The sequence below is a fragment of the Scyliorhinus torazame genome, chromosome 1 (genome assembly GCF_047496885.1).
Source record: "Scyliorhinus torazame isolate Kashiwa2021f chromosome 1, sScyTor2.1, whole genome shotgun sequence".
Taxonomy (NCBI): Eukaryota; Metazoa; Chordata; class Chondrichthyes; order Carcharhiniformes; family Scyliorhinidae; genus Scyliorhinus; species Scyliorhinus torazame.
In genome coordinates this window covers 326,365,254-326,390,178 of record NC_092707.1, presented here as the reverse complement: position 1 = coordinate 326,390,178, position 24,925 = coordinate 326,365,254, and the positions used below count along the sequence as shown (strand labels likewise).

The 24,925-nt window shown below is 45.8% G+C and overlaps 1 protein-coding gene across 1 annotated transcript in view; it reads right to left on the bottom strand.

The window, feature by feature from the left end:
* dusp10 (dual specificity phosphatase 10) overlaps window positions 1-24,925 on the bottom strand; it is a 73,074-nt gene that overhangs the window by 46,490 nt on the left and 1,659 nt on the right. The gene's annotated exons all lie outside the window — the stretch shown is intronic.

Below are 24,925 nucleotides of genomic sequence, written 5' to 3'. Positions count from 1 at the left end.
GACCCGCTCCAGTGCCAGTGTGTCCTTCCTGAGGTGTGGGGCCCAAAATTGCTCACAGTATTCTAAATGGGGCCTAACTAGTGCTTTATAAAGCTTCAGAAGTACATCCCTGCTTTTACATTCCAAGCCTCTTGAGATAAATGATAACATTGCATTTGCTTTCTTAATTACGGACACAACCTGCAAGTTTACCTTGAGAGAATCCTGGACTAGGACTCCCAAGTCCCTTTGCACTTCAGCATTATGAACTTTGTCATCGTTTAGAAAATAGTCCATGCCTCTATTCTTTTTTCAAAATTGAATTTCATCTGCCATTTCTTGGACGACTCTCCTAAACTGTCTAAATCTTTCTGCAGCCTCCCCACCTCCTCAATACTACCTGCCCCTCCACCGATCATTGTATCATCGGCAAACTTAGCCAGAATGTCCCCAGTCCTGTCATCTAGATCGTTAATATATAAAGAGAACAGCTGTGGCCCCAACACTGAACCCTGCGGGACACCACTCGTTACCGGTTGCCATTCTGAAAAAGAACCTTTTATCCCAACTCTCTGCCTTCTGCCTGACAGCCAATCGTCAATCCATGTTAGTACCTTGCCTCGAATACCATGGGCCCTTATTTTACTCAGCAGTCTCCCGTGCGGCACCTTATCAAAGGCCTTTTAGAAGTCAAGATAGATAACATCCATTGGCTCTCCTTGGTCTAACCTATTTGTTATCTGTTCAAAGAACTCTAACAGGTTTGTCAGGCACGACCTCCCCTTACTAAATCCATGCTGACTTGTCCTAATCCGACCCTGCACTTCCAAGAATTTAGAAATCTCCTCCTTAACAATGGATTCTAGAATCTTGCCAACAACCAAGGTTAGGCTAATTGGCCTATAATTTTCCATCTTTTTTCTTGTTCCCTTCTTGAACAGGGGGGTTACAACAGCGATTTTCCAATCCTCTGGGACTTTCCCTGACTCCAGTGACTTTTGAAAGATCATAACTAACGCCTCCACTATTTCTTCAGCTATCTCCTTTAGAACTTTAGGATGTAGCCCATCTGGGCCCGGAGATTTATCAATTTTTAGACCTCTTAGTTTCTCTAGCACTTTCTCCTTTGTGATGGCTACCATATTCAACTCTGCCCCCTGACTCTCCTGAATTGTTGGGATATTACTCATGTCTTCTACTGTGAAGACTGACGCAAAGTACTTGTTCAGTTCCTCAGCTATTTCCTTGTCTCCCATCACTAGATTACCAGCGTCATTTTGGAGCGGCCCAATGTCTACTTTTGCCTCCCGTTTGTTTTTAATGTATTTAAAGAAACTTTTTCTATCATTCCTAATGTTACTGGCTAGCCTACCTTCACATTTGATCCTCTCTTTGTTATCCTCGGTTTGTTTTTGTAGCCTTCCCAATCTTCTGACTTCCCACTACTCTTTGCCACATTATAGGCTTTCTCTTTTGCTTTGATGCATTCCCTGACTTCCTTTGTCAGCCATGGCTGCCTAATCCTCCCTCTGATAACCTTTCTTTTCTTTGGGATGAACCTCTGTACTGTGTCCTCAATTACTCCCAGAAACTCCTGCCATTGCTGTTCTACTGTCTTTCCCACCAGGCTCTGCTCCCAGTCGATTTTCGTCAGTTCCTCCCTCATGCCCCTGTAGTTACCTTTATTTAACTGTAACACCTTTACATCTTGATTCTACCTTCTTTCTTTCAAATTGCAGACTGAATTCTACCATATTATGATCACTGCCTCCTAAGTGTTCCCTTACTTTAAGATCTTGGGCGGAATTCTCCCCCAACGGCGGGATGTCCGCCGACTGGCGCCAAAGACGGGGCCAATCAGACGGGCATCGCGCCAGTCCAAAGGTGCGGAATGCTCCGCATCTTTGGCGGCCTAGCCCCTCAATGTTGGGGCTAGGCCGACGCCGGAGGGATTTCCGCCCCGCCAGCTGGCGGAAATGGCATTTGGTGCCCCGTCAGCTGGCGCGGAAATGCGGCGCATGCGCGGGAGCGTCAGCGGCCGCTGTCAGTTTCCCGGCGCATGCGCGGGAGCGTCAGCGGCCGCTGTCAGTTTCCCGCGCATGCGCAGTGGGGAGAGTCTCTTCCGCCTCCGCCATGGTGGAGGCCGTAGCGGAGGCGGAAGGGAAAGAGTGCCCCCACGGCACAGGCCCGCCCGCGGATCGGTGGGCCCCGATCGCGGGCCAGGCCACCGTGGGGGCACCCCCGGGGTCAGATCGCCCCGCGCCCCCCCCCCCCAGGACCCCGGAGCCCGCCCACGCCGCCTGGTCCCGCCGGTAAATACCAGGTTTGATTTACGTCGGCGGGACAGGCAATTCCTGGGCGGGACATCGGCCCATCGGGGCCGGAGAATCCAGCGGGGGGTCCCGCCAACCGGCGCGGCCCGATTCCCGCCCCCGCCGAATATCCGGTACCGGAGACTTCGGCGGGGGCTTGATTCACGGCGGCCAACGGCCATTCTCCGACCCGGCGGGGGATCGGAGAATGACGCCCCTTTTATCAAGTCTGGCTCATTACATAACACTAAGTCCAGAATGGCCTGTTCCCTCCTGGGCTCCATCACAAGCTGTTCCAAAAAGCCCTCCTGTAAACATTCAATGAATTCCCTTTCTTTGGGTCCACTGGCAGCATTATTTACCCAGTCCACCTGCATACTGAAGTCCCCCATGATCATTGTGACCTTGCCTTTCTGACCTGCCCTTTCTATTTCGTGGTGCATTTTGTGCCCCTGGTCCTGACCACTGTTAGGAGGCCTGTACATAACTCCCATTATGGTTTTTCTGCCTTTGTGGTTCCTCAATTCTACCCACACAGACTCCACATCATCTGACCCTATGTCGTTGAGTGCTATTGATTTAATTTCATTCCTAATTAACAAGGCAACCCCGCCCCCTCTGCCTTTTCGATAGGTTGTGAATCCCTGGATGTTTAAATGCCAGTCCTGAACCCCCTGCAACCACGTCTCTGTGATGCCTACCACATCATACCTGCCAGTCACAATCTGGGCCACAAGCTCATCTACCTTGTTCCGTACACTGCGCGCATTTAAATATATCGCCTTTAATTCTCTATTGACTGTCCCTTTTTGTTTTCTTAGTGTGGTGGACCTTGGTTTACTGAGCCTTTCCATAAACTGTGTCATATTTTGTGAGATGGGGACCTCTCCTGAGTTCTGTCTTTTCGTGCTTTTTTGTATTCCTAAGCAGCTACGCTTCCCACTGATTACGTCACCTCTTGGTTCCCTGACTTTCCCTTCCCCCCCCAATCCCTAGTTTAAAGTCCTATTGACCACCCCATTTACTCTTTTCGCCAGAACACTGGTCCCAGCTAGGTTCAGGTGGAGACCATCCCAACGGTATAGGTCCCCCCTGTCCCAAAACTGATGCCAGTGTCCCATGAAAAGGAACCCCTCTTTCCCACACCACTCTTTCAGCCACGTGTTAACTTCCCTTATTCTTGCCTCCCTATGCCAATTTGCACGTGGCTCGGGCAGTAATCCGGAGATTATGACCCTTGAGGACCTGTTTTTCAATTTGAATCCTCTTTATAATCTTTAAACAGGTCCTCTCTTCTAGACTTGCCTATATTGTTGGTACCGACATGGACCACAACAACTGGATTCTCCCCCTCACTCTCCAGTATCCTTTCAAGCCGGTCAGAGATGTCCCACACCCTAGCACCGGGCAGGCAACATACCATGCGGGACTCTTTATCCTGCTCACAAAGGATACTATCTATCCCCCTGATAATAGAATCCCCTACAACTACAACTTGCCTATTTACTCCCTCCCCTTGAATGGCCTGCTGAACCATGATGCCTTGGTCAGCTGACTCATCCTTCCTGCAGCCCTGTTCGCCATCCACACAGGGAGCAAATGCCTCGTACCTGTTGGACAGGGTCAAGGGCTGAGGCTCCTGAGTTCCTGACTGCTGGTTCCCTTTACCTGCCTGACTTGCAGTCAAACCCTGCTGTCCCTGGCCACTGGCAGGATTTAAACTACTTACTCTGACAGGTGTGACTGCCTCCTAAAACAGTGTCTAGGTAAGTCTCCCCCTCCCGGATGTGCCTCAGTGTTTGAAGCTCAGACTCCAGCTCATCAACTCTGAGCCGGAGCTCTTCGAGCAGCCAACACTTACTGCAGATTTGGTCGCTGCAGCTCTCAATGGGATCTGCCAGCTCCCACATCAAGCAGCTCAAGCACATCACCTGACCAGCCATCTCTAATTAATTAATTAGTTTAATTTAAGTTTACGAGTTTAGCTGTGTTTTTTTAAATTTGGGGCAGATTTGCTGTCAACCAATCAGATCACAGCTTCCCTCCGACGACACTTTTGAAAAAAAGTGGAAAACAGGTTTTATACTCACACAGAGACTGCTCCTCCTCCTCCGAATGGCTCCCGAAACTTGCCTGGTTACCTCACTGCACCAAATTACCAAGTTTCAAATTCCCACTCTGGATGTGTCTTACTCACTCAGGCTGTCTCTCTTTGACCTGCGCAACCTCTGTGGAAGAGTGGAACCTCTGCCCCTCAGGGACAGGAGGCCCCACCCTCAAGAGCTACAAGTTCTGATTCTAGGCGATTAATGAGAGAGCAGGCAGCACTTGCAAGGTGGCGTACATGCAGTCAATGACACCCTACAAATTGGGGAAGCCTGCAATGGTAACAAAACTACCTGCTTCTCTTTGACAAGGAATGAATTAAATATATTCTGCCCTCTTGGGAAACTTTCACAGTCACCTCACTTTTGCAACAGTGGATGGCAGACTGTTGCATATACCACTTGTTCTAGCCTGGAAGGAAATCGCACAAAGAAGCTCCTGGCACAAACACCTCGCCGAGATGAAGTAGGAGAATGGCTCGCAGTATACCCTGGGTGTTATGACCTCCTGCTGTGAACCTTTCTCCCTCTCCACCCCTCCTGCCCCAAAACACCGTCATCCTCTGCAGTCTTCCACAGCTCGTCCCGCTCAGTGTCACCTCTGCACCTTTGCCCTGCCATGCTGTGGTCTGTCGGGGTGTGAACTGCTGTGCCCATTTTGGGGACCAAAGAGTTTGGGTAGAATCCTCTGAATTAAGGCAAGATCCTTCAGCACATAGCACCCTCCCCCCTTCCCCCACTGATTTTGGAAACCACCAACCTCTAGTATTGCAGCAAGTGCCGGTAGGCATGGATCAGTAATTATTAACCTGGAAGTATTTGACGCTCCATGTCGAGAGTGCTGATGCTGCCGATGGTGGTGATGGGGGAATGAGGGGGGCGTTCCTCCGTGCTGCTGAGCACATGTTCAGCTGTGCAAGGTTTGGGGAAGGGCATCAATCTGGAGCGTCCGGCAGCGTTGTCACCAATCAGTCAGCTACCCACAACCGATCTCGGCGCCACAATCTCGGCACACAGTTTTGGAGGAGGCAAAACCGCACTCGCAGCCTGATGTACCGTCAATTACCACGAGACGAGAATAGTGAAACAATTGAGGGTTCATTGCACAAGACGTTGTGCCTCCTGCAGCTGGAATCAGAATGGGAGCAGTGCAAGAGAGCTTACACTTTTATACGCTGCCTGCTGGGAGGAGCCAGCAGGCAGGGATTTACCATAGTACCTTTAATACACAGGCAGTGCCGTAATACATACAATATATCACTAGTGGTGTTTACCACATTCACCCCCCGTTTAAAAAATGAGTCCGGCGGGGGTGAAGAACAACATTACAGATTAAGTCTGTTGGGGGCTTTGACCCTCCGCTGCGATCGCCTCAGTCCTGGTGGTGATGTGGGCGCCAACGTGGTCACCTGCGACTCCGGGAGTGTGTTGTCCTCTCCTTCGTCACCCCTGAGTGGATCCAGTGGGAGGACGGATCCTGCTGGGGTGGGGGCTGCGGTGAGGTTCGCTGGAGGGAGGGTGGGTGGCGCAGGGGTGAATGAGGGAACCGGGGTGGGGGGGGGTCAGGTCGTGGGTGGGGAACCAGCGGGTGCCAGGTCCCGGAGGGAGACTGTGTCCTGGTGCCCGTCGGGGTGTGCCATGTAGGCGTACTGCCGGTTAGCATGGAGGAGGTGGACCTTCTAGACCAAGGGGTCCGATTTATGGCTCCGCACATGCTTCCAGAGGAGGACGGGTCCAGGAACGGTCAGCCATGTTGGGAGCGAGACCCCGGAGGTGGACGTCCTGGGGAAGGCAAACACACGTTCGTGAGGGGTCTCATTAGTGGCGGTGCAGAGGAGCGATCGGATGGAGTGGAGCGTGTTGGGGAGAACCTCCCACCAGCGGGAGACCGGGAGATTTTTAGACCGAAGGGCCAGCAGGACGGTCTTCCAGACCATCCCGTTCTCCCTCTCCACCCGTTTCCCCGGGGGTGGTAGCTGGTCGTCCTGCTCGAGGCGATGCCCTTGCTGAGCAGGAACTGACGCAGCTCATTGCTCATGAAAGAGGATCCCCTATCGCTGTGTATGTAAGTGGGGAAACCGAACAGAGTGAAGATGTTGTGCAGGGCTTTAATGACCGTGGCAGAAGTCATCTCGGGACATGGAATGGCGAAGGGGAACCGGGAGTACTCATCAATTACGTTGAGGAAGTACACGTTGCGGTCGGTGGAGAGGAGGGGCCCTTTGAAGTCCATGCTGAGGTGCTCAAAGGGGCAGGAGGCGTTCACCAGGTGCGCTCTATCTGGCCGGTAGAAGTGCGGCTTGCACTCTGCGCAGACTTGGCAGTCTCTGGTTACGGTCCTGACCTCCTCAATGGAGTAGGGCAGGTTGCGGGCCTTGACAAAATGGAAGAACCGGGTGTCCCCCGATGGCAGAGGTCATAGTGGAGAGCCCGGAGTCGGTCTACCTGTGCGCTGGCACATGTACCGCGGGATAGGGCATCGGGGGCTCATTGAGCTTCCCCAAACGATACAGGATTTCATAGTTATAGGTGGAGAGCTCGATCCTCCACCTCAAGGTCTTGTCGTTTTTGATCTTGCCCCGCTGCGTATTGTTAAACATGAAAGCAACCGACCGTTGGTCAGTGAGGAGAGTGAATCTCCTGCCGGCCAGGTAATGCCTCCAATGTCGCACAGCTTCCACAATGGCTTGGGCCTCCTTTTCGACAGAGGAGTGCCGAATTTCGGAGGAATGGAGGGTGCGGGCAAAGAAAGCCACGGGTCTGCCCGCCTGGTTGAGGGTGGCGGCCAGAGCCACATCCGATGCATCGCTCTCCACCTGAAAGGGAAGGGTCTCGTTGACTGCGTGCATCGTGGCCTTGGCGATGTCCACCTTGATGGGGTTGGAGGCCTGGCGGGCCTCGGCCGTCAGGGGAAAAACTGTGGACTTGATAAGAGGGCGGGCCTTGTCCGCATAATTTGGGACCCACTGGGCGTGATACAAGAAAAACCCCAGGCATAGGTTCAGGGGCTTGGAGCAGTAGGAGAGAGGGAGTTCGAGGAGGGGGTGCATACGGTCGGGGTCGGGCCCATGGACTCCATTTTCCACTACGTAGCCAAGGATGGCTAATCGTTTGGTGCGGAACACACATTTCTCTTTATTGTGGGTGAGGTTAAGGAGTTTGGCGGTATAGAGGAATTTTTGGAGGTTTGCGTTGTGGTCCTGCTGATCGTGCCGCAGATGGTGACGTTATCTCGGTATGGGAAGGTGGCCCGCAGCCCGTACTGGTCAACCATTCGGTCCATCTCTCGCTGGAAGACCGAGACCCCATTGGTGATGCCGAAGGGAACTCGGAGGAAATGATAGAGGCGGCCATCTACTTCGAACGCAGTGTATTGGCGGTCCTCCAGGCGGATGGGGAGCTGGTGGTAGGCGGACTTCAAGTCTACTGTGGAGAAGACTCGATACTGCGCAATCTGATTGACCATGTCAGATATGCGTGGGAGCGGGTACGCATCGAGCTGCGTGTACCAGTTGATGGTCTGGCTGTAGTCAATGACCATCCTGTGCTTCTCCCCAGTCTTCACTACCGCCACTTGAGCTCTCCAGGGGCTGTTGCTGGCCTCAATGATCCCCTCCTGCAGGAGCCGTTGGACCTCCGACCTGATAAAGGTCCTGTTCTGCGCACTGTACCGTCTGCTCCTAGTGGTGACGGGCTTGTATTCTGGGGTGAGGTTCGCAAACAACGAAGGTGGATCGACCTTCAGGGTCGTGAGGCCGCAGACGGTGAGGGGGGGGGGGGGGGGCAGGTGTCTGCCGAATTTCAAAGTAAGGCTTTGGACGTGGCTTTGGAAATCAAGGCCTAGTAACAGGGCAGCGCAGAGTTGGGAGAGGACGTAGAGCCTGAAGTTGCTGAACTCTACGCCCTGAACGGTGAGGGTCGCGACACAATACCCCCAGATTTCAACGGAATGGGATCCGGAGGCCAGGGAGATTTTCTGGGTGACGGGGTGTACCGTGAGGGAGCAGCACCTTACCGTAGCAGTGTGGATGAAACTCTCTGTGCTCCCAGAGTCAAAGAGGCAGGTTGTCTCTTCACCCGTTGATCTTCACCGTCGTCATAGCGGTCGCAAGGTTGCGGGGCCGAGACTGATCCAGGGTGATGGAGGCGAGCTGTGGAAGATGCTGGGAGGTCCCAAGCTGATCAGCGGCGGCGGAGGTATCAGTAGGCAGCGAACGGTCAGACAAGCAGGGGTCCTGAGGCGTGGTCCAAAATGGCGCCGAAGATGGCGGCGCCCACATGGCGGGCGGCATCAAAGATGGCGGCGCCCACGGGCTGCACGTGGCTTGCGGTGGAGAAGATGGCAGCGTCCCTGGATCGCACGTGGGGGTGTAGTAATGCCAGGCCTGGAAACAGCGGCGACCGACCGGGCCTGGCAAACGGAAACAAAGTGTCCCTTCTTCCCACACCCGTTGCAGGTCGTGCTCAGTGCCGGGCAGCGCTGCCTGGGGTGTTTACTCTGTCCACAGAAATAACACTTGGGCCTCCCGGAGTCGGCTGGCTGCCGCGCGGCGCAGGCTTGCAATGAGCTGGAGTCGGCAGCTGGTGGTGCCCATGATGCCCACGAGGGTGCCGCGCGGTCGGGGGTGTAGGCCTCCAGATTACGGGAGGCCACTTCTAGTGAATTAGCAAGCTGCCTAGAGCTCCGCAAGATCGAGCTAACCCCCTTCCAATAGTCGCTGGTGAACGTACGTAGTCTTCATGCCCGCCATAAGCGTCTCTGATTAAAAGTTTGGTGTGTTGGACTGCTGAAACTGCCTGGCAGTCACAGTTCCTACCGAGAATCTGTAGGGCCCGCAAGAAGTCATCCAGAGTCTCCCCCAGGATTTGCCATCTCATGGCCAGGAGGTGCCTGGCCTACACTTGATTCACTGACTTAATGTAATGTCCTTTCAGTCGCGTCATCGCTTCTGTGTAGGTGGGCGCATCCCGGATGAGGGGAAAATTTCAGGGCTCACCCGTGAGTAGAGGACTTGGAGCTTCTGTGGGTCCGAGAGTTCTTCAGTGGCTGCTCTGAGGTAGCCTTCAAAGCAGGCTAGCCAGTGCTCGAAGGTGGACGTGGCATTGGCTGCGTGAGGGCTCAGCTGCAGGCGATCAGGCTTGATTAGGAAGTCCATCTTTTAAAATCTTGTGCAATAAATTGATGTACCATCAATTACCACGAGATGAGAATGGTGAAACAATCGAGGCTTTATTGCACTAGATGCTGTGCCTCCTGCAGCTGGAACCTGAATGGGAACAGCGCAGGAGAGCATACACTTTTATACGCCGCCTGCTGGGAGGAGCCAGCAGACAGGGATTTACCGTAGTACCTTTAATACACAGGCAGTGCCGTAATACATACAATATATCACTAGTGGTCTTTACCACACAGCCATCGTCGAGCCTAATTTGACAACCACTTCCTCCTATTCAGCCGTCTAGGCTTATTGTGCCCAACTCGTCCTGTATTTTACGGAGACACCTCCCAATGGGGAGGGAGCTAGTTGTCTTTCGCTTAAAACAAATATTACTTTTGTCCTTCACAAAAACATCAGGCAATATCTTGTAAAACTCGCATTAAGCACAACTTCTCACTGAGCAACACCAAATTTAACAACTCCGCATAAAGGACCACTCTTTTAAAACCTTCACCAGAATCTGGACTCACCTTTTCTGTCAGGTTTCAATGCCACAGCAGGATGGCTTTACTGATAGTCGAACACCCGCTCGAATAATGTTTATAAGAGATATTAAAAACTCCTGGTGGCAGATCTTGTAATAGTGAAAGACATGTTAACCCCAAGGTGGAATGCTCTCCTTTCTAGGAGTTTATTAGATGGCATAATTTATTCAGTAAGATAGCAGAACAATTTTGAGTCTCACTGGTTGTGCTTATAAAACGTTAACAACTGGGTAATTTCCCCCTGGTCAAATTGTTCAGCACAACTCTTCTTCAGCGGGAGGAAAGCATACGGTGCCTCAAATTGTCCATTTTGAGGGGAAGATAATGGTGTAGTTGTAGCTTTTGAGCGCAGTATTTGGGGAAATAAAATCAGATGTGTTACAGTTGCCCACATTCTAAAACATTTGCTCAACACCAAGTCCGCGGGGAGAAGATGCATCCACCCATTTGTGCAAATGAGAGGACAACAAAGATCCCAAAAAAAAAATTGTCCCAGAAAAATCCACCTATTCCACTGCAAATTGTCAAACCAGAAAGCGGTGGCATTCCCAGGCTTTGATTGTCCATATTTTTTGCTCGAAATATAAAGGCGTGACTTTCAACTGCCAACCACCCTTCAGCCGCCTGAAAAATGGGTAACTGGTGCCTTATGCACACTTTTACTCTAAATTAGTGCCAATAACTCCTGTGCAAAATGTGCTGGAAGCTGCTTAAATATACAAATGTGGATCCACACCTGTTGCAAGAGCCCAGTTACAACCTTTGAGAACTGGGTGAAGTACGAATATAACATGTCAGACCCACTTCCTCTGGCCAGAGTCCTCAAAAGAGACTGCTGGAAGCCTCTTCAAATAGATACTTTGTTTTTGGTGAGAATTTACAGCACCAGGAGAAACACCAGGGGAAACAGGAGTGTGAGGTCTGAATGCACATTTGTCAAGGCAACGACTTGGTTTGCACCAACTGTTCTGGTTGACTTCAAAGGGGGTGGAGACTTGTGTTGCCACCACTTGAGTCAGGTACTGCTGATTTGTATTGAATCTTTCCCCGATATGTATTTGCTATCCAACTATGGTCCACAAGGTGTTCCTCCGCTTAAGTGTGATGCTCATCTAACATTCTTTTTTCTGCAGGTCTGCTTGACCTCTCCTCTCCAGTTTACAAATGATTACATTTTGCCCTGCATTTTAAAAAGTGTGACTTGAGGAGGTAGTCAAAGCCACCTACGTCTAGAACCATAATTTTGATGTTTGTCGACTGTGAACCAAACAACACCATACCTCCTACTTTGTACCTTGCAAGTGGGCACACATACAGGCCCAGCTTCCTGACATTTGCCACAGATTTCCTCAACCATTTCTAGCAATCACCCTTTTCATCCAGTCTTTTTCCTCCGGTACTATCATTATCCCTTTAACGTAACATCAATAGGTTTGATAATCAATATGTTGCTACTTGATGTTTTCTTGTCTACCCCACCCCCCAATAGCTACTGGAGGGCCCATTTTGGGCATAATTCCCGCCTTAGTAGAAGACTTCTTTCCCCCTTTGCCCAACACCCAGACATCCATAGAATACCTGGGACAATGCAAGTTATATTTAAACATATTTAAAGTAGTTGACTCAGCAATTTATGGCAGTGTCTGCACCCAAGACTTCAAAGTAGGCAATCTCCTGCTAGCCCTCCTTCTGCAAGAAGACTTCCACATAAACCCAACCTAGTTTACATAGTGCACAGTTTTTAAACAAAGTGACTTTTTAAACAAAGTGGCTTATAGATGAACTAACTGATCCTGGCTAGCTTCAAGCAATGATGAATTTAAATCCAGAATATCTGTAAAGCAACAATGAATTGATTAATAGATAAACTCACTATCACTGAACATCATCAGAACCACAATGATAGCTCCCTGGAGCACTCTTTAAAACTCATGTTACAAATAACTTCGATTTTGTCAAATGTTGTAAGCTTGTACTTTTCCAGTACAGATTACAACCAATTAATTTAGAAACCAGAGAAATAGGAATATTCCATCAACTCTGGATTACAAATTATCTCTCAAACTTTTGTACACAAAGGGAATCATAAACTGTCAGCTATTGCCAGACAAAGCATATGGCCTGTTCCAGAACATACATAAAATTTGCATAGGATAATGATGCTCAATTATCTGGGTTTTTTTTCTCCAGTTAGACATATGCCGAGCACCACCTGTTAGGATTACATCATCTACCACCACTTTGTCATACTGCCTAAACAAAGTACTATCTTTTGTATTGTTAATATTCAAGAGGTTGATATTATGCCAACTGAGGTCATTGTTATTATCTAGTTCCACTGCATTACCATAGCGACAAGGCAGGTGGAGGGCTTCAAGTCAGGCAGTGTCAGACGTAAAGGGAGGACGAAATTAGTGAAAAAGACCAGACCCATCTGTTCAGTGAACCACCCTCCCCTTCATAGTAATCCGCAAAGGAGATAAAGTTGTACCATCTCTACCTTTGTTGGCATCTATAAACCAAACTGGGAAAACTGTCCAATGTTCCTATCATAATGGTCAGTGCCAAATTTCAGTTCAATCTACTTTATTACACACTAAAGTGCGAAGTAGCACCAGAAGAGCAACTATGAGATTTTAATGTTTATTTTTAACCATTTATTTATTCACAGTCCAAGTATTTTTGTGTCGGGTAGCGTGTTAGTCAATATTCCATCAAGTCTTCAATTTATGGAGCTGTTACTGAATGGTATAAAAGGGAAAAGTAGTAGTAGCAACAGAAAGTTGGATGATTGACAGGGCAACAATAATTCTTCCAAATACTTATTTTTCTGTGTCCAAATTGTCCCCAGGTGTAATTGAAAGAAGACAAACACATTTTGAATTAGGACTGTATGCTCAATAGAAATTGACAGACGTGGAGGTTCAAACAGATTTAAAGTGCAAATGTGAGTAGGCAACGTTACAAATAATCCAAAAGCATTGAATTTTGCTGACGATAGACCACCCCTATTGGTTAAGGTAGTGCTTTTCAAACTTTTCTTCCGAGGACCCATTTTTACCCACGCGGCCTTCAAAATGGCCAGGAACAGATTTTAAAAATGCGGCCGCACTGCCTATGCGTGCCCGATCATCGGTGCGCATGCGCATAGTTTGCCGCATGCGCACCAATGATCGGGCACGCATGAGCAGTGCGGCCGCATTTTTAAAATCTGTTCCTGGCCATTTTGAAGGCCGCTTGCAGCCGGCATTATTAAAAGCTGGCTGCTGCGGCTGTTGCACGCGGATTTGCTCCGCGACCCTCCCGACACCCGCCCGCGACCCACCCGCAGGTTGCGCCCACGAGTTTGACAATGCCTGGGTTAAGGCAGAGTTTTTTTCAAACTCGGGTCGGGATAGTCTTGGAGCAATCGGTCGCAGTGTTCCCGATCGAGGGAGAAGCTCCCGACGGCCGCGATTGGCTTTCAGGTTGAGAATGCCAGCAGCTGCAGCATTTTGCCTTGCTCCACCAGATTGGCAACCAGGTTATCCAATGGGCGATTATCTTTCCTAACATCACATCCGCAGACCAATAGGAGGAGATGGGGACGCTACTTCTGGAGGTGGGACTGTTTTAGCTCAGGGCCTGTGAAGGACATGGAGAGCGGCCGAGTGAAGTTTGCGTGAGAGGTGAGAATGGTGGGTCACGATGCTGGCAGTCAGCACCAGTGGCTTCCATAAGTATTTCAATGCCTACACCATCACAAGGTAGAGGTATTATGTGATAGCTACATATACAGGGATTGCAGCAATTCATTCTTCATCAACCCAGATCCAAGAATAAGGCACCAGCAGCAATCACAGAAAATAAATGACGTGGTTCTCTTCTGGGGCAGGGCAATTGGAATGTCAGGATCAGCATGTGGAATCTGTGTGAATGTTTGAAACCTCTGCAATCATGTTACTATAATGGTGTATGATCAGTTATTAGCCTTCACAAGTGAAACTCATGGGATGCCATGTGCTGTTTAAAAAAGAGAGAATGCCATCCGCATGCATGCCCCCTCAGGCAGATCCAGCAGTGCACAGGCCTGGTGGCCAGCGGGGCAGACTGCCACCTCCTGACGCCAGCGCACTGTCCCAGTACCTTCTCCTTCTGACATCAGCGTGCTGACCCAGTATCGTCTCCTCCTGACATCAGCGTGCTATCCCAGGATCAAGTTTCTTTTTAAAAATCGCAGAGTCTTCCCACCAGAAGGTGCGGCAGAGAGCAGGTCACGCGCCCGGCACACGGATCTGACATCACGCGATCCGTGTTTTGGCCGCAAAATCACGGAGGAGATTCCTCCATTTTGTAGCTGCCAGCAAGCAAGCAACAGGAATGTGTGAAGAACGGAAGACAGACCAGTTTGTAATAAGGAATAGAGGGCCAGAGACACAAACAGGCCAGGATCTCACAACCAAATTTGCTGGAGAGAACTTCTCAGGAGAGTACACGGCAGGACAAAGCAGTGCTGGTGTGAGCTCCATGGCCTCTGATGAACAGCCCATTAATAAGAAAATAAAATCGGGAACAAAGCAGTATAAAGCTGATTTCTTGAGGTATGGCTTTATTAATTGTGTCAATGCAAATCAGGATGCAAAGCCCATGTGTATTAATTGCAAGGAAGTAGTGGCAAATGAAAGATTAAAACCCTCAAAACTCCAAAGGAATTTGAAGACGAATTAGAGGACAACATTTTTTTCCCCCAAGAATGCAGCGAGAACTTAAATCGTCAGCTGAAGTCCTTAGCAGAAATGTAACATTGAAAGACAAAGTAAGTGAAGTTGTGAGGGCCAAGTAGGCTCACTGGTCACATTGGTCACAAAAGGTGAGTCGCGAAGTTCGGGCAGCGAGGGTCACAAAGGTCTGCCAGCCAGCATAGGTCCAAAAGGATAGCCGGTTGGTAAAAATGGGTCCCGGGCAAAAAAGTTTTCAAAACATTGAATTAGGGAATAAGTGGCGAGGGGCATCATTTTAAAGTTGTAACAGAGTAAAGAGCAGGTTAGAGGAGTTGTAATGCAAAAAAAAATTATTGAACCATGGAGCATTAGATTAGAAAGTAAGATTAAGGCATGTTTTAAGAGAAAAGTGAATACGTATTCATTCCATGGAAAAACACACAGCAATGGAGAATTAATTGAGGATTGTTCGAGCAAAGAGGAAGCACGGACAAGATATGTTAAATGTTCTCATGGTTCTTCTGATAATTGAAAGGCCCTGGGCTCAAATTAAGAAAAAGCTATCAGCTCCTTAGGGAATTTTCACAGAGACCAAATTACTGGAACAACAGCATGGAAGAAACTACCACACTCAGAAATAGCCACTGGTATCTTTTTATTTTAGCAAAGATGTTCTTTTTAAAGTACAAGCTGGCTTTGTAGAAGCAATGGGTAGCTGGTGATCTTCAGAAGAAAGCTACAGGGTCAACAATACCAGCGTGCACTCCTCTATTAATGCAGATGATAAAACAGATTTCAGGGCACTTTATCTTTACGATCCAGCTACCAGAAGTTTAGAATGAACAAAGCAACAAATGAGCTAAGGGCTTCACAAGTAGAATGTTCTGCAGGATGGCTTTACAAATTAATTACAGAAATGTTTCAGTCCTGCAGGCACTATATATTTTCAGTGGACTTTGAGGATTTTTCTTCCATTACAGCTTTGCATTCAAGATATTTTATGGTCTTCAGAAACCAGGCAGATGGTTCCGATGAATGGGCAGTAAATTACAGAATATTCTCATTTTAAAGGGATGTGACTTTACATTAAAATAAAGTGTCAAATCTTTACTTATCAGGTACAATGTTGCAGCTTTTTGAATAGCATAATGGCACTGGGAGTAAACAAAATTATTAGTACTGCTTGTTAAACATATTAACAACATCCTGTGCATTGCACATGGTCAAGTTAGGGGATGTGCTGCTCTATAAAAACAAGAAACCATACAAATCATTAGCAATGTGTTCTGTCACTAATGTGGAAGAGTGGGCCCCATTAAAGTGCTAAAATATAATTGGTATACGTGAATGCTGCACTTGGGCCAATTAGAGCTTTGTTAATGCAAGTGTGGGACAAAATCAGCGATAAAAAAGGTGCAACACTCAAGTATGATGCCCAATCATGCCCAAACTGTGATGACCAAAACAAATGTTATGCACTGTAACCCAGAATATATTAGAATGGGACAACTCATTGCATTCGCCTTTAGTTAGGTTTGTTTGCAGACATATTGGTTTAAAAAAAAGATTTGCTCACAAATTTGTTGTTAATGTGAGCTGATAACATCACAGTGAGGGCAACAAAGTATCAGAGACCCTCGAAAACAGCAAAAACAAACATGGTCTCTTCTTAAGCAATGAGATTAAGGATTGAAAAGAGGAAAAGTTGAGGAGGCGATAATGGATTCATTAAATGTCGAATTGGGTATAGAAAGAGAAATAAAGTGAGGGAACAAAGATTTTATTGAGTGAGTGAATGCACGCGCGCACGCACGCACAGAGGTGAAATAAGATCACAAAATATGAATAATCTCCTAAAACTATTTACAACATCAAGGAGTGAGAGTCAGCATTATTGTTTGTTTTTGATCATGAGAAGTTGATTAGAAGCCATTGACACGATTCAATTATTAATTACCAGATTTAACTTTGTGGTGAATTTAATGGATAATTAATGTGCAAATGCAGCAGGGAGTCATGAAATTCACAGGAAGATGCCAATTCCACATAGCTAATGCCAGAGGTGCAAATCAGCCAGCAGTTTGCGGTGATTTACAATTCACAAGTTCTCTCTTTCTCATTACAAGTTGCTGGTGCTTTTGCACATTAATAATGCTGTTTGTCCTCGATTCTGATATATTTTTCAGCAAAGGGTCTTCCAATATATAGACATACCCCACAAGCAGATCTCCAATGATGTGCTCACAGTATAGCAGATCTTATATTAATTCAAGGGGGTAGTCAAAGGTGTGAATTTATGAGAGTGGTCATGATCCTCCTCCTGACATTAGTTGATTATTTCCTGAAAAATGAAATTGCGTTTTCTCAGTGGAATAATTGCTGTTTACTTAAGTTTATGGATTTCATTCTCAATCATTTACTGCAAAAGGCAGTGCAGGGCTTCCTAAACTAAAACCCTTGCAAGTTCTGCGAACAGAAAGTCTTACCATTCTTAATTCAATCGGCTACAAATCCAAGTTTGAACTACGTAGAAGTTCCAGAGTTTTGAAGTTTCCTGAGCGTAGAATGACATAGAACGATACAGCGCAGTACAGGCCCTTCAGCCCACGATGTTGCACCAAAACAAAAGCCATCTAACCTACACTATGCCATTATCATCCATAATGTATCAGAAAATGCAGCATGTCAAAGCCCAGGCTTCTGAGATAGGTATAGGCATCCAACAAAAAAAGTACCTCAAGCATTTTGTTCTGTTGTACAGGCAAGTTCAATAATTCTAATTTTTTTCTTAAATGTCTATTAGATTTAAACCTATTTCCATCAGAAAGGACTCAGCCCAGTGCAAAACCCAAGATGGCAATGAAGAAATATATTTTTTATAGAAAGTAATTTGTTCCTTTCGCCTCTTTTTTATTGACTGCAATTGCTGGGTGACCATTTTTGAGATAGTTCTATCCTCGTTGTTGCCTGAAGATTGTACATTTCCTGCCTGTTTTGATTTCTTGCTATCTTATGAAGGTAAAATTTGAAACAAACAGCTGAAAATAACACAAAATGAGTCGATAGAACCGTAGCAGCCAAGCAGGAGATGTGACAGGCAAAGTGTGCACATGTATTGTTTTCAGATACTGTACGTGGATGCAAGAGAATCGGAAACTTCAGCCGCAAACTTTCAACACAAATTATTTGAAAAAAATAACATCACAGTAACATCTAAAGAAAATCTTGATACTAATAATAGTATGCAGAATTTGGCTTAGATAATTATATAGTTTTCACTTTATCTTAGGAAAAAAATTAGAACTATTATTTTAGGTAACTTGTATTAAATTGGAATTTTGAAAGTTCAAGAGAATCATTATGTGATACAACTGTCCAATTGCCATTCCAGCGTCTGCAGCACAGGTGCCAGAAACTAGAATGTGATGACAAAATGTAACATGATAATATGACAATTACTTTTGAGTACAAATAGTCCCAAAGGTACCCAGTTTAAGTTCCTGTGATCTCAGATTGTTCTATAACATCCAGGTCATTTTAGCATTCAAACCAGCAATTGATTGCCCAAAGTTTTAACACAGGACATTTAAAGGTCCCTCATTTCCTGCACTGTGACAGCCTAGAGAAATGGATTTTAACCAAAAGAAACGTTATTTTATTTTACTTGATGCAACATATTTAAAATGTAATAATGCATGAAATTTAGAGCAAAGTGGAGAATGGAGTTGGAGAATTGAGTCCAATTAATCCATGTACTTAAAGTGATGCAAAATAAATCATCAAATCAGAAAGCACTGGACATTGCTAACACCTTATTTAATTCTAAAACTTTAATAGTCTGAGATCATCAGGATTGACCTACAAAAAGTAAAATGCATACACAAATCAGATATAAGCAAATCCTTGTGACGTCCCGATACAAGCAAATTGTCTTCCTGACTCAGTAGGTTATATGCAAATTTGGTTGAAGACAGCCGGTTCCCTGTTTGCTGATCTAAACTGTTTATTTCCAGTTCATGAGAGCTGTGTGCAATCTGAACTGGCATCAACACCCTTCCTCCACCACCCCCCCCTTCCTGAACAATTATCAATTCAAACAGTAACTCAATCCCCAAAACAACTGTGGCCTCCTGATTAATTTATATCCAGATGCCGCTGCACTACTGAAACAGTAATAGCCCTAACAGGCAATACCAAACTTGGAGTGGACAACATCCAGTCCCAGGCTCTAGACTTAGACAGGTCATCTCTAAGCAACAGTGTTTACAAACATGAACGGGGATTGGATACTGGCGCAGTCATTTCGATTATAAATATACCCTGGTCGTTTAAAGAGCAAGGCTGAGAAACTGCCATGCTGAATCACACAGTCTTCCATATATGCAGCACATACATTTTTTAAAATTATCTTTATACCATTGCGGTTGCACTTTAAAAAATCCAGTGCCACTGAGCTACAAAATGCTTTCTACTTCTAGCTGCTTCCTTGCCCTTTCCCCAAATAGCCTATATAAATTTGATGTAGCTAGAGTCATAAAAATATATTCCTCATTATACTTGCAAGTTGTTTTCTTCAAAATGTGTTCACCAAGTCACTTGCTGTCTTACACTTTCATTTGTTGAGGTCATGCTAAGTTTTAACTCTTTGGGCGTCAGAATGTGCCAATAGGTCTTTTACCGCTGGGGGGGTTAAGTATCATCAGGGTGGATTGTGGAAAGGAGAATCTAGCAGAATCTCTGCATGGCCCTTACAGAACTCATTTCTTCCTATTCATTTCAATGAAAGGAAAGTTGGGGAGGCAGGATCTTCCCACCACTTGTAACTTTCTGTGCTTTACTCAGGTGTTCTTTAACAACCATGTAGTAAAGACCAACGTCTGTCCCATGTCTTCTGAACTAGCTGTAAAATTCAAAAGCACAACTGTATTTCCCTTAATGTGCTTGTGTCAGGAAGGGAGGAATTTAACAGAGGGAAAGGTCAGTACCCTCTCTTTTAGTTCATTAACTGTATACAACGATTTTGATGGTTAGAGGGAAAAAACAATTGACAGATGGTATGCCAATAATAGTAATTCTTTACCTATTTTATACTGTTGGAAAGATTCCTTCCAATTTCACAGCTGCCCCTGCATTTGCCATGGTTAAACCGATCCAATGACTCCGTCTACACCTTCTACTGCCTTGGGAAAGCGGGCAGCATAAAAAGACCCCTCCCACACGGGTCATTCTCTCTTCCAACTTTATTCATCGGGCAGGAGATACAAAAATCTGAGAACGCGCACTAACATGTTCAAAAACAGCTTCTTCCCCGCTGTTACCAGACTTCTGAATAACCCTCTTATGGACTGAACTGATCTCTTCATACACCTTCTCTACTACTGACGTACTACATTCGTATGCTTCACCCGATGTCTGTGTCTATGTATTTACATTGCTTTTTTATGTATGTCCTATGTTTTTTCATGCAAGGAATGATCTGTCTGGACTGTATGCAGAACAATATTTTTCACTGTACCTCGGTACACGTGACGATAAATCAAATCCAATCTAGGATTTGAAATGGATCGAACCTTTGAATGTTAAATGTACATTCCCTACGATTAGATTTTGGGCACAATTCTATGTGGGGCTGCTACATTAAAAATCAAACCAAGCATTGTGAAATACAATTTTGCAAATATTTGTCTCACTCTACGTAGCACAAGAGCCACTACTTATTATGGATGGATGGATTACCAACAGAAAAAGGACCACAGATGTAGAGCTCCGTTAATTGCCCTTCTTAAGATTTCAAAGCTATACTTCATTGATCTGCCATTAAGTATTCACAGAGAGTACTGCACATAGTTCTGGTCTCCATACTGCAAAAAGAAAGACATACTCAAAAAGATGCAAAAAGATTGTCGATGACATCAGAACGGAGGGTGGAACCATCAGGAAAGACTGAGAAGTTGGGGGCTTTCTACCACAGGAGAGGGAAGACTGAGGAGTGACATAATGAAGGTCTTTAAAATATGAAAGGTTGTGATAGACAGAAAGAGCATTGCCGCTCAAGAGCAAGTCCATAATTGGACCATAAATATAAGCTAGTCACTCATACTTCATTCAGAAGTAAGATAATAATAAAAATACAAATAAATCTATTGGGGAAATAAGGAGAAATGTTTTCACTCAGTGGTTAGAATGTGTAATGCACCACCATAGAAAGTGATTCAGGTAAATAGTTTAGGTGCGTTTAAGAGAAACCTAGGGGAGCATTAGAGAAAAGGGAATAGAAAGATATGTAAAATGAGGCACTGTGGAGAATGAACATCAGGACTGAATAGTTACATAAAAACTAGGAGCAGGCGGAGGCCATCTGGCCTCACGAGCCTGCTCTGCCATTCAATAAGATCATGGCTGATCTTTTAGGGGACTCAGCACCACTTACCCATCCGTTCACAGTAACCATTTATTCCTTTACTGTTCAAAAATCTATCTATCTTTGCCGTAAAAACATTTAATGAGGTAGCCTCAACTGCTTCACTGGGCTGGGAATTCCACAGATTCGCGACCCTTTGGGTGAAGAAGTTCCCCCTCAACTCAGTCCGAAATCTGCTCCCCCTTATTTAAGGCTATGCCTCAAAGGTTCTAGGTTCACCCGCCAGTGGAAACAACCTCCCTGCTTCTATCCGAATTATTTCATTCATAATTTTATATGTTTATATGTTTCTATAAGATCCTCCCTCATTCTTCTAAATTCCAATGAGTATAATCCCAGTCGATTTAGTCTCTCATAAGCTAATCCTCTCAACTCTGGAATCAACCTAGTGAATCTCCTCCGCACACGAGTGTCCTGTTTGTGTTGTATGCAACTCATCCTCTGAGTTAACGATCTCAGCTAAGATTGGTAATGTTCCCAGTCAGAAAGAAGCTCAAATTGATGGTTTTCCAGATTGCTACTCGAGTGACTCATAGGAACAGGAGTAAGCCATTCAATCGAATCATAGGTGATCCATACGTCAAACCTATTTACCTGCCGTTGTCCCTTATCCTTCGATAACGTTGCCGAATAAAAAATAAATTGATCTATTTTGCAAGCTCTAACTATTCCTTCATTCACAAACTTTTTTTAAGGGAGAGACCACCAGATTTCTATTACCCATTGCATGAAAGGTCTTTCTCATGGTGCAGCATTGTGCAGCTCTAAATTTTAAGTTAACGTCCACTCATTTTTCATTCTTCCAACAGATGAAATAGTTTCTCTATATCTTCTTTATTGAATCCTTTTAACATCTTAAACATATTGATCTGTTCATCGTTCAATCTTCCATACTGAAGATGGTAATAAGCCATTATTTTGTCATTTTTACTCCTAATTTAACCATCCAAGACCTCAGTATTATGTTGGGAAAGCTCCACTGCACCTCCTGCCAAGGCCAATATATCCTTCCTGAGATGTGGGGATGGATTCTCCGCACCTCGACACCAAAATTGCGGCCGATGCGGGGGCGAAGAATCCATTTCCCCACACGGAATCGGGACCGGCTCCCTGATTCCGCGGGCCCCGAAAAGTGGCGTACTCGGCATGGATCTGATGTGGTCCAGCCAGTTGGGAAACTAGCGTGATGGCTGCAGCCCTGGTCAGGGGCAGGCCTATCGGTGGACAGAGGCCTTATACACGGCCGGGCAATGTTTGTTCGGGCGGTCAGGGTCAGGCGCTCAGCCGTTCAGGGGGGTTTATTTTTAGTGTCCAACTCCGCGGTCTGAGTCTGCCATGGAGCATGGCGCGGCCGCTGCAGTCCACCGCTGTGCGCATGCGCGGCCTCCGACCCAGGAGTGCGGGGGCCCATGTCTGCAGCAAAATCTGCTAGATCTACGCCAGGTCCTACTATCCCCCTGAAGGGTTAGGAATATGTGGCCTTTCACGCCAATTTTTCTGGCGTGAAAGTCCACAGTTCTGACGCCGACATGGGGACATAACAGGGAATCCAGCCCGTGGTACTCAAATCCTGAATGCAGTATACAAATGTGATCTGATCAAGGCTCTATACAATTTAAGCACAACTTACTCCCCCTTTGTATCTCTGCCCTTGAGATTGAAGCCAGCATTTCATCAACATTTTTGATTGTTCTTTGCATTTCTCTAGCTGCTTTGAATGATGTATGTACTTAGACTCCAAATTCTCTTTGCTCCTCTATATTTCCAATCTTCTCAAAAAAATACTCTAATTTTTTTTGTGGTACACTGTCCATGTTGAACTCCAACTGCAATAGTTTTGTCCATGTCCCTCTAACTTCCTTCTCCAATCCACATAAATTATTCTGCCTCTTAAGTATCATCTGCTTTACCATCTGATTATTATACAATGCTCTAATTCTCTTTCTAAGTCATTAACATATATGGCAAAATGTTGAGGCCTCAGGTATCGGGGGTGGGCGGTCACCACCAGTTACATCCCTCTAACTAGTAAACATTATTTTTATCCCCATCTCGGTTATCTACCTACCAATTAATATCGACCCATTGGTTACCTCCAATTCCACGTGCTCTCTTTTGCTAACATCTTATGCAGAACTTTACTCAAAGCCTCCTGAATGTCCAATTTGTCAGCGTGCATAGACACTCTCCTGTCCATCATGCTAATGACCTCCTCAAAAAAAAAAGAATTGGATTAATCAGCCATAGTCTACCCACCACACGTCCAACTTGACTCTTTGATCGGCTTACTCTCGTTCAAATGCTCAGTCACCTCTGCTTCTCATGACAGATTCCACTAACTGCTGCACAACTGATATTAAATTGTAGGGTCTGTAGTTGCCCATGTTCTCCCATCTGCCCATCTTAAATAATGATGAAGTGACATTATGCCCAGTTTCCAACCAAATTTGTAAAGTCTTGGAAAATTATGACTAATGCATCTATAATTTTCTCACCCAAGGTAGGAGCCATCAGGTTTGAGAGTTTTATATATCTTTCATTCTAATATTTTCTTCATTACCATGTTTTAAACTTATATTAAACATACTACGTCCTTGCCCTTGTCTTATTGTTAGGGTTCCTTGTATCACTGGTATTTTGTTCCCTTCCTGCATGTGGAAAGGGGTACAAAATACTAATTTAATAAGTATGCCATTTCATTATTCTTCACTATAGTTTCATCTTCACTCTTCAATTAAGATAGACTTATAAACACGGTATTGGTATCCCTTGTAAGTTTTTCCCCATAATCATTTAACATCTCTCACCATTTATTGTGTATTCCTTTGCTGCATTTGATACCTTACCAGTCTGCTTAACTTCCACTTTTCTCATATTTGTGTAAGCCTTGTTTTAAGTGTGATGCTGTCCCTTGTATCATTTGTTCAGCAAGGTTGCTTGATTACACGTGGAGCCCATTTTCTCCATTCCCTGCTCATAACTAAAACCCCTAATCACAGGAATCAGTTTAGTAAATCTCTTCTGCAACCTCCGCATGGTCTACATATCTTTCCAAGAGTGGGGTATTCAAAATTGGACACACTTACCATATAAAAGCAAATTACTGCAGATGCTGGAATCTGAAACCAAAGAGAAAATCTGAAACCAGAGACCCAGTTTTGACAAAGGGTCATCTGGACTTGAAACATTAGCCCTTTTCTCTCTTCCTACAGATGCTGCCAGACCTGCTGAGATTTTCCAGCATTTTCTCTTTGGTTACCTTAACTAACCCATGGCCAAACCGATCGCTTGTAGGTTTACCATTATCTCTGCCTCTGACTATTCTGTTTATCATTTACAAATAGCCTCTGTTGCTTATGGTGTAACGACTTTAATATTGTATTGCACTTCCCATCATTTAGCTTCTAATTTAATCTCTCCGTGCTACCACCTTCCCCACCATGGGGCCTCTTTCTTGCAAGCATGCCTAAGACAGTGAAGGTCACAGATTTCTCCAATAATGCTCTCTAGCTAACCAACAGTAGGATGCATGCTGTAGTGAGGCGAGATGGGCAATATCACTTTTCCATTGTCCTTGAAACAAAACACTGCGAGCAAACGTGCTCCACCTAGCAGCCTGGCTAAGAGTGGCAGAATCCAATCCCAACTGTTGCGGACAGATTTGATTGACAAGCTGCTTTAGGATCCAAACCCACATCAATCTG